This window comes from Lampetra fluviatilis, chromosome 78, assembly GCF_964198595.1.
Source record: "Lampetra fluviatilis chromosome 78, kcLamFluv1.1, whole genome shotgun sequence".
Lineage (NCBI taxonomy): Eukaryota > Metazoa > Chordata > Hyperoartia > Petromyzontiformes > Petromyzontidae > Lampetra > Lampetra fluviatilis.
The window spans coordinates 86,571-96,749 of NC_136352.1; positions in this window are offsets into that span (position 1 = coordinate 86,571).

Consider the following 10,179-nt stretch of genomic DNA (forward strand, 5'->3'; position numbering starts at 1 on the left):
TGCTTTTTCAGCTGCTGACCGTATTACCAGCTTTTTATGTCGACTGTTGCAATGCTTATGTCATTGAGTCGGCGTACTGGCAATCTATAATCTAGACTGTAGCCTGCTTCTCAATTTACCTGTGCGTACTGCTGCTCTTTAATTTACACTTATTTCGGCTTATTTTTTCCATTAATTTCTATTGTTTCGATTGCGCACATCACGCTATTTACTGATACGTAGTACTGTGATGCTGATTAATATGTTATACTGCTAAATACGTTGGACTTTCTTAGCTACATCCCATTTGCATTTCGTATATCGTTTTGTTACATTCGTGGGAACATCACCCATCATTTAAATATTGCCGTACCGCACCTTTACTTTCCACCAAAGCGGGTGTGGCATAGTGTGTGAAGCCTACCCCGTGAGCTGGAGAGAGTGTGGTCAGACCAGTGTTGGAACGGTTTTTGGGAGAGAACAGGCCAACCAGTTCTAAGGCAACATAGGCTATTTATCGACGGACCCCTCTCACGAGATTGGCCCAGGGACCGAACAATGGGCTGCGCAGCCCTATAAAAGGAGAGCCGAATAGGCAGTGTGGGGGCGCGCAACTCAGAAGCAGCAGCAGCGGTAGCGGCGGCAGCAGGAGTGGCTGGGCGAGCTCCCACCCTGAAGGCGCAACACGAGTGAGGACCAGGGGATCGTCTCTGTAAGTAGGAGCTGAGTGCTGTCCCCAACTCGATAGAATAGATATCGGAAACATTAGGTGGCAGTATGATTATTGTTATGTTTCCAGCGGCCGACCTGGGGAGTGAACCAGGGCCGGTGGGACGTCTGAGACCCCCAAGAGGCATGCCAGGAGCGTCAGGCGCAGGGAAGCAAGTGAGCTGCAGCCTGGCACTGGCCGAGAGCGAAGTCGGGTGCCATCGGGTTACCAGGGTGGCCGCTTGGGCTGCCCGTGGACATCTCTCACTGTCCAAGGACGGGAACTCTATGAAGCAGAGTTGCATAGGGGAGCTGGAAACCCTGGAAGAGGAGTACTCTGCGAAGCAGAGTTGCATAGGGGAGAGGAAAACCCCTGAGGGAGGAACATGGGAACTCTGAAGCAGAGTTGCGTAGGGGAGGTGGACGACCCCCCTTTTTCTCCCCACCCCCCCAAAAGCTTCTGTGTGTGTCTCGGGAAAGCGGTAGGGACCGTGGGTGTGTGGGTGATCCTGTGTTGATTCTTATTTGGTTGATTTTCTTTGTGGTAGTCTGCTCCATGGCTATAACTCCTCTGCCTGGGGTGGTCGGTGTCAGCTTGGGGAGTAATAAAAAGCTGACATCCCTAACAGCCAGGGCTCTGAGTGGTCGAACACCAGCACAGCGCGATACACCCCAACCATCAGTCCTGATTAGGCAACGTGACAGTGGCAGCTGGCGCTGTGTGCCACAGGGTGGCCCTGCACCGGCCTGCACATGGACAGGAGTCTGTCAGTAGGGGGCGATCATTGATGCGCCATCTCCGTTGTGTAGTTTCTGGATAATGTTTGGAATTACCCTAATTTTGACCGTGACAACAACATGCAATGACCCGTGCGTTGTGAATGACAACGCGTGGCGGTGTTCATTCTAGATGTGTGGCGGTGTTCACTCTGGATGCATGGCGATGTTCACTCTGACGCCAGAGCTCAGCGTTGGAGAGGTTTTGCTGCTTTACACAAACAAACAGATGTAATTTCTGCTTCATATTTAAGATAGCAGTTGTACCCGTTCTTCGCACAGATACGTATTGAAACTCCGAGAAGCCAATGGCTTCATCGGCCAGTAGCGAAGCGCCACCTAAAATCTTCCGTCACGCTGTTAACAGCTCTAAGTATTGCAGAGCGCTTAACTAAGGTGTGTTGCGGGTTAATGGCACACACTTCATGGTCATTTCTTCCCCCCCCCCCCCGCCCAAATACAGAAGTCTATTTTTATACTTTTTACATTGTGTACAGTATGGAACCTACATGCCAAATTTCAAGTGTGTAGCATGTTGGGAAGTATGCTAAACATTTCGAACAGACACACGTATCCACACATTTCCCTTTTATATGTAGGACTCGTACTGACGCGACAGCTTCTTGTCTTTCTCGGTTCTTTATTAACTCATAGTTTCACATCTCTGTCGGCATCACTCAATGTCCCTCCGTACACTTCAACTCACAACTCCCCATCAACATCACTCAATGTCCCTCCGCTCGCTAGCTCGCTCCGCTCCGCTGGCTTCGCTCGCTCTTCTTCTGCTCCTCCAGCGACCCTCCTCTCTGCTCTCTCTCCAGCTCGGTCGCTCTTTGTTAACTGTCATCCCACTCCGTCGTAGCTCTCTCCACCAAGGTCCGTTACTCCGCTGCTATCCTACGCTGTACTCGCTCCTTCCATTGCTACTCTATCTGTATTCTCTCTATCCACTGCTATCGTACACTGTATTCTCTTTGTCCACTGCTACCGTACACTGTATTATCTTTTTCCACTGCTACCTTATACTATACCCCCTCTATCCGCTGCTCCGTTCCTCCATCCGTTTGTCACTCGTCCCAGGCACCATCTCCCATTTCTCTTCACGCTCTCCGCCTTTATCCCTGAACCAATTCCCCTTAATTAATTGGATCATCCCCCGCTTCGCCACTGGCCCCCAGCCCCCAGTGCCACGTGGCGTTGTTGTAGAAACCGCGGCACCAATTCCAGACACCCATACCTCTCGTCCAATCACCGGCCTGCGTCCTCAATTACCCCCGGCCACCTGCAGCCCCCCTTAACTATCATGCCACCTTAATTGGTACAATGACAACAGTAAGTCGCTCATCGCCCTGTGTCCCCGTTTGCCCTCACTGTTCGCCACGTGTACGCATCTCACCTCAGTGCGTGACGCGTGTTTCTCAAGCCCTACATATATATTAGAGGTAAATACCCGGCATTGCCCGGGCGAAAAAGGCAGACACACATGGACTTACACACAGACATCGACCCACACACATTAAAACACATCGACTTACACACACACAGACATCGACTTTAGACACACATGTAGTTACACACACATTTCGACTCACACATACATACAACAACAACCGCCATTCGCCACTAAGTGGCGGTGACGTCACCACAACGCTTGTGGGAGGCTTTGTGCACCTTGAGGCCACGTGAAGTGTCGAACGCCCGCTGGCAGGTCACGGGGCAGAGCGAGATGCCACAGGTCGACTGACTGAGATGACTGGTTAATGCACCACCTGTGCCTCCTACTGTGCCAACTTGCTGTGCTTTAGCCACCCGGCGCTCTGCTCATTGTGAGCGTCGCTCCTCCGCCCTCCGTTGTTGTTGGAGGGCGACTGCCTCCAACTGCCCAGTAGCATCCTTCACGAGCCTCCTCCACAGAGGCCGATCTTGACACTGTTGGTACCAGTCATCGGCAAGTCCACTCAGCTCCACGTCCTCCTGTACCACATCACTCCATCTCTTCTCTATCCCATGTTGTGCCTCTTTAGCCCCCTGGATCTGGCCAAACAAAAGCTGTTTAGGCATGCGGTGGCTGGGCATGCGGGCTACATGACCCAGCCAACGCAGACTTGCCTGCTGGAGGAGCTCACCGATGGGACTTTGTCCACATCTTTCAAGGATTTGTGAGCTCCTCACACAATCCAGCCTGGTTAAACTCAGGATGGATCGTAGGCAGGCCAGCCTAAATGTTTCTAACCGGCGAAGATGTTCCATTAAGAGGGTCCAAGTTTTGCGAGCGTAGTGAAGGGAGGGAATGACCGTGGCCGAGAAGACCTGAAGCTTTGTGCGGAGTGATGGACCAGGTAGCTTCCACACAGCGTTACGCGACCGATGAAAAGATAATGGTCCGCTCGACTTATTCGGAGTGAGACCTCTGCTGTTAAACCGGAGCTGGTCATTAGCACACTGGCAATGTATGGGAAACTCTCCACTCTCTCCACAACTGCTCCATCACCAATTGGGAGTTGTGGGGGTGGAGTGTCCGATGGTACATAGACTGACACACACATGAACCTACACACACACACACACATATGGACTTACAAAGACACATCGACTAAGACACTCAGGGACTTAAAACAACAACCGCCATTTGCCACTAAGTGGCGGTGACGTCACCATGATGCTTGTGCCAAGCCATGTGCACCTTTAGGCCACGTCAAGTGTCGAATGCCCGCTGGCAGGTCACGGGGCAGACCCAGGTGCCACGGGTCGACTGACAGATGACTGAGATGACTGGCTGATGCACCACCTGTGCCCCCTACTGTGCCAACTTTCTGTGCTTTAGCCACCCGGTGCTCCGCTCGTTGTTGTGAGCGTCGCTCCTCTGCCCTCTGTTGTTGTTGGAAGGCGACTGCCTCCAACTGCCCAGTAGCGTCCTTCATGAGCCTCCTTCACAGAGGCCGATCTTGACACCGCTGGTACCAGTCATCGGCAAGTCCTCTCAAGTTTCAAGTTTAATTTATTTGGTATAGCCCTGTGAGTCATGCGGCTCTTAATTCGGGTGCAACCGCAATAAACAAAATATGAACGGAGAACATCTTCAAGCAACGACGCGCAACAGAAACATCCTGGATAAACCAGCAAATCTTCAAAAAAAAAGCTGCGTGTCAAAATCCCAGTGTGATGCAAGTCAAACAATAACAACCAACTATTGGACCATAAAAGCACCAAAGTGGGCGGATGGGGGGAGGGGTGTAATCATGGAATAAGATTATTAAAATGTTATTAAAATTTATAATAACATACATTAGCATAATTACATATACTTGCATAACGTAATACAAGTACACCTTCCTAATTAACATGAGTTATTTGCATAATCACACAGCATAATTTGGGATAATTACACATTTTACAATTTTCATTTAATTGTTATTATTTTGTATACATTTTTAAAGACCCAATATATACAACAGTGGGTATGCTGGCGACTCGGTGGGGTTTTGAGTTATTGGATGGGTATATGGATGAGTGGGAGGTGGGGGTGAATGGATGGGTGAGTGTGGCTGAATGTGTGTGGGTGTGAGTGAGTGAGTGAATGTGTGGGTGGTTGGGTCGGTGGGGGAGTGAGGTAGTGGTTGCGCGGGTGAGTGGGTTGTTGAGCGAGTGGATGGGTTGTTCAGTGGGCGAGTTAATGATTAAGGTGATTGAGTGGGTGACTGAGTGACTGGCTGGCTGGGCGGGTGAGTGAGTGGGTGAGTTTGTGCGTGTGTGAGTTATTTGGTTCAAGATTGAGTTAGTGGATGGGTGGTTTGCTATGCTCGTCAGTGAGCGGGTGTGTTAGAGATTGCGTGGATGGTTGTGTGATTTGAGTCGGTGAGCAGAGGGGTGAGTTATTGAGTGGTTGTGTGTGGCTGAGTTAGTGGGTGGGTGAGTGGATGAGTGTGGTAGGTTGAGTGTGTGAGTGAGGGATTGTGTGAGTGAATGGGTGAGTTAGTGAGGGTGTGGGTGTGTGCGTGAGTGAGTGGGTGTGTCCGTTAGCGATTGGGTGGGTCGGTGAGTGGGTGATTCATTGCGTGGGTCGTCGATGATTGGGTGGGAAGTGGGTTCAATGAGTGAGAGATCGAGAGGTTGCGTAGATCGTCTGAGTGGATGGTGATTGGGTGGAGAGAGGGTGGGTTCGAGAGTGAGTGAGTGGGTGGGTTGAGTGAGTGGATGGATTTTAAGTGAGTAGGTGAATTGTTGAGTACATGGGGTGAACAAGTGGGTGAATGGGTGCGTGACTGAGTGGATGGTTGGGTGAGTGAGTTAGTGGGTGTGTGTCATTGAGTTCTTTCGTGTGTGGGTGAGTAGATGAGTGTAGGAGTTTGAGGGGGTGAGTGGATGGGTGAGTGGATTTTTGGATGACTGGGTGGGTTGGTGATTGAGGGAGTGAGTGCGTAGGTGGATGGGTGGGCAGGTTAGAGATTGAGTGGGTGGTTGTGTGATTGAGTGGGTGAGCGTAGGGGTGAGAGATGTTGAGTGGGTGTTTGGATGGGTTATTGAATGGTTGGATGAAAGGGTGGGTTGGTGAGTGGGTGGGTGAGTGTGCTAGTTTAAGTGGGTAAGTGTGTGGATGAGTAAGCGGGTTGGTGAGTGAGGCTGTGGGTGGGTTGGGTGTGAATTATCGGGGTGAGAGAGTGGGTGGGTGAGTAGGTGGGTTAATGAGTGGGATTTGATTGAGCTGAGTGAGTGGGTGAGTGGTTGCATGTTTTGAGTGAGTGGGTGAGTGATTTAGTCGGTGAGTGGGCGGTGATTTGGTGGGTGGGTTGTTAAGTTAGTGGATAGGTTTTTGAGTGAGTGGGCAAGTGTGAGTAGGTGAATGGGTATGTGGCTGAGTGGATGGTTGGGGGAGTGAGTGTTTAACTACCTCAATGTTTAACTGCCTCATTGTAAAACAATAGTTGTGGCTGTCTGCCTGCATCAGCCATACGAGGAAGAAGAAGTATTTTCCCAACCCACTGCTGAATGAAAGCTTCCTCGTGCCATTTGGGTCATTGGGAGGGTTATTGACCACTGGTTCGTGCGAGTTGTTGAGCTGTAATTATTTCTGCTTCGTAAAGAGAGTTGTATAACTGAGTGGGCCTTGCCTGGTAAGAGTAAAAAAAAGTTGATTAGTTAGAATTGTCTAGGATCAATGCACCCATGGCATCATTCAGAAGGTGGCTTTAATTATGTGGGGGTCTGTGCCTGGCATTTTCATGTGGGATCCGGAGCAGCGAATGAGCCCTGACAAGGCAATGACCCAGCCGTGATTCGCTCCATGAAGAACTTTTAGGGGCCTGGGACCATGGCGCCAAGAAGACCAACTATTGGACCATGGAGGCACCAAAGTGGGCGGATGGGGGGGGAGTTGTAATCATGGAATAAGATTATTAAAATGTTAAAATTTATAATAATGTGATCTTGTAATGGGAATGGGCTGCGAGGAACCATAGACAGGGAGGGGAATACAGTGTGGCAAGAAAATGTGGACTTCACTTGTTCCACGTGCATGGGGTAGAGTGTTGCCTACTGGCACTTGTGGGGTTACTCCGGGAGCTCCGGTTTCCCCCCCAACGTAACGCTCGCTATCTGGTCAATAACAACTTAACAATAGGGCCACAGAGCTTGGGCAATCGATGGTGCCAGCTCACCACATGGCTTCCATCCTGATTATTCGTGGTTCCTCGCACCTCGAGGCCTGCTTGTTCACGTTATAAGTATCAACTTATTATTGTAGTTATGTTATAAGTAGACATAATGATTGTTGTTATCAAGTTCTTCGTGGAAGATTCCAAAGAACACAGGATGAGATGTTACTATCCTTTGTGCAAGCACTTCCAAGAGTTCATGAACAGTGAGCTTGGTGAAATTTGGGGAGCGCATCGTCAGTAGTGAACCTTTGGTTCCTAGGGTGTTTCGGCCTTTCATACTATACACCTTCCCCAAAGGCGGCCAGCGACAGGGTGATCAATCCTATGCTTGCGTCCCATTCTCAATTAGTCATAGGAGTTGCGTTGTTGTGATAGTCAACATCCCATGGGACTATGCATGGCAGGGGCGTCCTCCTCCCTGAGTCAAGCATTGTTGACTGCATACCTCCTGGCCCTCTCACTTTGGGGCCCAGCTGGGGTCTTTCCTCTTCATCCAGAGCCACTGACTGCTGCCTTCTGCCACCTCCGATACAGCTCTGATTGCCGAACGCTGGCTCTGGCCCTTAATTCCCAGGTCTCTAAGCAGTCTGGTTGTAGATGTTGCCACAAAACCTCTGCAGCCCACCTCCACTGGTCGGACTTCTGTGTTCCAGCCATGATACCGTGCTTCGGCTGCTAGATCGGCATAGCGCAGATGTTTTCGCTCATAAGCCTCATCTACTGAGTCCTCCCAGGGTACTGTGAGCTCAATGATGAAGACCTTCTTGAGCGAACGGGACCAGAGCACCATGTCAGGTCTTAGGGTGGTGGTTGCGATCTCCGGAGGAAACACAAGTTGCCGGCCAATGTCAGCTAGCATTTTCCAGTCGCGGGCCAAGCGCAGCTGGTCTCGCTCTAATGTTGTAGAGCCGCTCTTCGGTGGTTTAGCCCCTTCGCGGACAAAGGTCGTCGGTAAGGGGTGTGATGCTGCTGGGGGTGGTAGGGAGTTGGTGGCAGCTCGCTTATCCTCCAGGGCGGACGCAAGGTTTTTAAGGACTTGGTTGTGACGCCAAGTGTAGCGTCCTTGGGTGAGGCTTGTTTTACACTCTGTGAGAATGTGCCTGAGGTTGGCTGGCATATATAAAGTATACATATACATATTTTAAACATTCTGGTACCCACACACACATATACGGAAATTCCTAGGGGGGCCAATCCTACTTCGCGGATTTTCACCTATTGCGAGGGGTTCCGGTCCCCATTAACCACGATAAACGAGGGATCACTGTATATAGTACGGGGTAGACCCGTGTGATGTAAGAGAAAAACGTTTAGCTGGAAGCATATTATATTTTTAGCGACATAGAATTGTAATGTATTACTTACTGTTAATAGCTCAGCTTATTTCTACTTGAGTTTTTTTTACGTGGTGGTTTAGTAACTGCAGCTACATACTATTAACATTCCTTCCCTTTGTTAATGCTAACCCCTATCCCCTCCCTTTGATGCTGCTAAACCTGCATAATGCACGGGCATAATATGACTTTGAAACCCCCCGCCCACCTCCTACGCATTTCCCATAAATATGCTAAATTCCTATTGATATGCAAATTATTTTGTCAAGGCGCTCTTCTTCCCCCTCCAACCCAGCTTAAATATACGCTCCAAGCTTGGTGGCGTTTCATTCTTCACCTGAGGACGGCTGTTTGCGTTGTGGTCGAAACGTCGTGAGAATTATTGTATTATGTTTTATTATTTGTATTTTATTATTTCCCTTCGACGTGACTTTACCGAAAGAACCAAGAAGATGAATCCCTGCAGTCACGAAAGCTTTAAATCGAAAAATAAACAAATCCCTACTAAAAACGAACAATTTAAAAAGAAAACGGTAATGAACTTGACTAACACTGATTTAACCAGTGACATAATTTCTGTCCTTTCTACAGGCCTTAACTTTGCCGTTACCCCACGCACAATTCCAGTGGATGAGATCATTACTGAGATAGAATCAGCAGTAAGACTCCTTCCACATAATGAGGCAGAGATGACTAGACACGAGGTTGCCAAAATAATTGAGAATAGTAAAGTACCAAAAGTAAATATTAGCTCGAACGAGGCAAAAGCCTTAAGAGAGCTCCGTTTAAATAAAGATATTCAAATCCTGGCAGATGAGGAAGGGCCGCACTTCTGTAGTGATGTCCCGAGCCGATTATGATAATTAAATTAAAGATTTATTACAGGAAAGTACCTACATTAAAATTAAACGAGATCCAACTAATACTTTGGAACGCAAGACTACTACAATCATTGTAAATTCATTAATCCCGAAGAATGAGCAATTCCTAATTAAGCCAAGGGCTTCAAAAACACCTAGACTGTATGGGCTACCAAAGATTAATAAAATCGGCATCCCATTATGACCCATAGTCAGTACAATTGGCTCTGCCACATATAAATTAGCTAAATATATAACTAAACAAATACAGACCTACATCGGTATGACATCTTCATTCATAAGAAATTCAGAACATCTTGTGAATGTGATTACATATATTAAACGTAACCCTAATGATCTTTTGGTGAGTTTTGATGTTATTTCGCTATTCACTAAGGTTCCAGTGAGCGAGTCGCTTAAATTACTTGATACACTGTTAAAGAATACAGGTTTACCAAAAGATATTCCGAAACTCGCTGACCATTGTTTAAATAACACTTACTTCTTATGGAGAGGCGATTTCTTTAAACAAAGGGAAGGAGCAGCAATAGGCTCTCCTTCATCTCCTGCTATAGCAAATCTGTACATGTGAAGTATTGGAAAATGACGGCAGGAAACTCCTTGACGGGAACACACTTCTTTTATTAAATCTTGACTTGTAACGATACAACGCGTGGCCTCTCTTCTTCACAATGCGGTCACCATACAGCGGTACAACTCGTGACCTCTCCTCTCCGCCCTACGCTTCTCTTGACTCTCTTAGATTCTGTGCTGCTGGCTCTCTGTGCCTCGTGTAGACTCCGCGCCTCGGCTACACTCTTCTCTCGTCTCGTGTAGACTCTGCGCCTCTGCTACACTCTCCACTCG